The sequence below is a fragment of the Papaver somniferum genome, chromosome 9 (assembly GCF_003573695.1).
Source record: "Papaver somniferum cultivar HN1 chromosome 9, ASM357369v1, whole genome shotgun sequence".
Classification (NCBI taxonomy): Eukaryota; Viridiplantae; Streptophyta; class Magnoliopsida; order Ranunculales; family Papaveraceae; genus Papaver; species Papaver somniferum.
The window spans coordinates 201742184-201746584 of record NC_039366.1 but is presented as its reverse complement, the minus strand read 5'-3'; positions in this window follow the sequence as shown (position 1 = coordinate 201746584).

Genomic DNA, 4401 nt, shown 5'->3' with positions numbered 1-4401 from the left:
TTGATATTTTAGCCAAATTTTGAAGTCTAGGCCACATAAACAAGATTTTTCTACTTAGAGCAGTTTCGAGTGTACATTCGAAAAATACACACTCGAAAAGACTCGAATGCTATAATTTAGCTCAAGAGGTGTCTATTTTGATTGAAAACATGCTAATTATCAGGACATGTTCGTCTATAGACCCACATGATCTTTATATTTTATCCAAGTTTTGAAGCCTATGCCTCATAAACACGAATTTGCTACTTATAGCAGTTTCTAGTGTACATTCGAATAATACACACTTGAAAAGACTCAAACGCTGTAATTTAGCTCAAGAGGTGTCTATTTTGATTGGAAACATGTTAAGGATCAGCACATGTTGGTCTATAGACCCACATGATCTTGATATTTTATCCAAGTTTTTAAGGCTAGGCCTCATAAACACGAATTTTCTACTTAGAGCAGTTTCGAGTGTACATTCAAATAATACACACTCGAAAAGACTCGAACGCTATAATTTAGCTCAACCGATGTCTATTTTGATTGAAAACATGCTAATTATCAGGACATGTTGGTCTATAGACCCACATGATCTTGATATTTTAGCCAAGTTTTGAATCCTAGGCCTCATAAACACGAATTTTCTACTTAGAGCAGTTTCGAGTGTACATTCGAATAATACACACTCGAAAAGACTCGAACGCTATAATTTAGCTCAAGAGGTGTCTATTTTGATTGGAAACATGCTAATGATCAGGACATGTTGGTCTATAGACCCACATGATCTTGATATTTTAGCCAAATTTTGAAGTCTAGGCCACATAAACACGAATTTGCTACTTATAGCAGTTTCGAGTGTACATTCGAATAATACACACTCGAAAAGACTCGAACGCTATAATTTAGCTCAACAGGTTTCTATTTTTATTGGAAACATGCTAATGATCAGGACATGTTGGTCTATAGACCCACATGATCTTGATATTTTATCCAAGTTTTTAAGGCTAGGCCTCATAAACACGAATTTTCTACTTAGAGCAGTTTCGAGTGTACATTCAAATAATACACACTCGAAAAGACTCGAACGCTATAATTTAGCTCAACCGATGTCTATTTTGATTGAAAACATGCTAATTATCAGGACATGTTGGTCTATAGACCCACATGATCTTGATATTTTAGCCAAGTTTTGAAGCCTAGGCCTCATAAACACGAATTTTCTACTTAGAGCAGTTTCGAGTGTACATTCGAATAATACACACTCGAAAAGACTCGAACGCTATAATTTAGCTCAAGAGGTGTCTATTTTGATTGGAAACATGCTAATGATCAGGACATGTGGGTCTATAGACCCACATGATCTTGATATTTTAGCCAAATTTTGAAATCTAGGCCACATAAACAAGATTTTTCTACTTAGAGCAGTTTCGAGTGTACATTCGAATAATACACACTCGAAAAGACTCGAACGCTATAATTTAGCTCAACAGGTTTCTATTTTTATTGGAAACATGCTAATTATCAGGACATGTTGGTCTATAGACCCACATGATCTTGATATTTTATCCAAGTTTTGAAGCCTATGCCTCATAAACACGAATTTGCTACTTATAGCAGTTTCTAGTGTACATTCGAATAATACACACTCGAAAAGACTCGAACGCTGTAATTTAGCTCAAGAGGTGTCTATTTTGATTGGAAACATGTTAATGATCAGCACATGTTGGTCTATAGACCCACATGATCTTGATATTTTATCCAAGTTTTTAAGGCTAGGCCTCATAAACACGAATTTTCTACTTAGAGCAGTTTCGAGTGTACATTCAAATAATACACACTCGAAAAGACTCGAACGCTATAATTTAGCTCAACCGATGTCTATTATGATTGAAAACATGCTAATTATCAGGACATGTTGGTCTATAGACCCACATGATCTTGATATTTTAGCCAAGTTTTGAATCCTAGGCCTCATAAACACGAATTTTCTACTTAGAGCAGTTTCGAGTGTACATTCGAATAATACACACTCGAAAAGACTCGAACGCTATAATTTAGCTCAAGAGGTGTCTATTTTGATTGGAAACATGCTAATGATCAGGACATGTTGGTCTATATACCCACATGATCTTGATATTTTAGCCAAATTTTGAAATCTAGGCCACATAAACAAGATTTTTCTACTTAGAGCAGTTTCGAGTGTACATTCGAATAATACACACTCGAAAAGACTCGAACGCTATAATTTAGCTCAACAAGTTTCTATTTTTATTGGAAACATGCTAATGATCAGGACATGTTGGTCTATAGACCCACATGATCTTTATATTTTATCCAAGTTTTGAAGCCTATGCCTCATAAACACGATGCTACTTATATCAGTTTCGAGTGTACATTCGAAAAATACACACTCGAAAAGACTCGAACGCTATAATTTAGCTCAAGAGGTGTCTATTTTGATTGAAAACATGCTAATTATCAGGACATTTTAGTCTATAGACACACATGATCTTTATATTTTATCCAAGTTTTGAAGCCTATGCCTCATAAACACGAATTTTCTACTTATAGCAGTTTCTAGTGTACATTCGAATAATACACACTCGAAAAGACTCGAACGCTGTAATTTAGCTCAAGAGGTGTCTATTTTGATTGGAAACATGTTATTGATCAGGACATGTTGGTCTATAGACCCACATGATCTTGATATGTTATCCAAGTTTTTAAGGCTAGGCCTCATAAACACGAATTTTCTACTTAGAGCAGTTTCGAGTGTACATTCAAATAATACACACTCGAAAAGACTCGAACGCTATAATTTAGCTCAACCGATGTCTATTTTGATTGAAAACATGCTAATGATCAGGACATGTTGGTCTATAGACCCACATGATCTTGATATTTTAGCCAAGTTTTGAAGCCTAGGCCTCATAAACACGAATTTTCTACTTAGAGCAGTTTCGAGTGTACATTCGAATAATACACACTCGAAAAGACTCGAACGCTATAATTTAGCTCCACAGGTTTCTATTTTGATTGGAAACATGCTAATTATCAGGACATGTTGGTCTATAGACCCACCTGATCTTGATATTTTAGCCAAATTTTGAAGTCTAGGCCACATAAACAAGATTTTTCTACTTAGAGCAGTTTCGAGTGTACATTCGAAAAATACACACTCGAAAAGACTCGAACGCTATAATTTAGCTCAACAGGTTTCTATTTTGATTGAAAACATGCTAATTATCAAGACATGTTGGTCTATAGACCCACATGATCTTTATATTTTATCCAAGTTTTGAAGCCTATGCCTCATAAACACGATGCTACTTATATCAGTTTCGAGTGTACATTCGAAAAATACACACTCGAAAAGACTCGAACGCTATAATTTAGCTCAAGAGGTGTCTATTTTGATTGAAAACATGCTAATTATCAGGACATGTTAGTCTATAGACACACATGATCTTTATATTTTATCCAAGTTTTGAAGCCTATGCCTCATAAACACGAATTTGCTACTTATAGCAGTTTCTAGTGTACATTCGAATAATACACACTCGAAAAGACTCGAACGCTGTAATTTAGCTCAAGAGGTGTCTATTTTGATTGGAAACATGTTATTGATCAGGACATGTTGGTCTATAGACCCACATGATCTTGATATGTTATCCAAGTTTTTAAGGCTAGGCCTCATAAACACGAATTTTCTACTTAGAGCAGTTTCGAGTGTACATTCAAATAATACACACTCGAAAAGACTCGAACGCTATAATTTAGCTCAACCGATGTCTATTTTGATTGAAAACATGCTAATGATCAGGACATGTTGGTCTTTAGACCCACATGATCTTGATATTTTAGCCAAATTTTGAAATCTAAACCACATAAACAAGATTTTTCTACTTAGAGCAGTTTCGAGTGTACATTCGAATAATACACACTCGAAAAGACTCGAACGCTATAATTTAGCTCAACATGTTTCTATTTTTATTGGAAACATGCTAATTATCAGGACATGTTGGTCTATAGACCCACATGATCTTGATATTTTATCCAAGTTTTGAAGCCTATGCCTCATAAACACGAATTTGCTACTTAGAGCAGTTTCGAGTGTACATTCGAAAAATACACACTCGAAAAGACTCGAACGCTATAATTTAGCTCAACCGATGTCTATTTTGATTGAAAACATGCTAATTATCAGGACATGTTGGTCTATAGACCCACATGATCTTTATATTTTATCCAAGTTTTGAAGCCTATGCCTCATAAACACGAATTTGCTACTTATAGCAGTTTCTAGTGTACATTCGAATAATACACACTCGAAAAGACTCGAACGCTGTAATTTAGCTCAAGAGGTGTCTATTTTGATTGGAAACATGTTAATGATCAGCACATGTTGGTCTATAGACC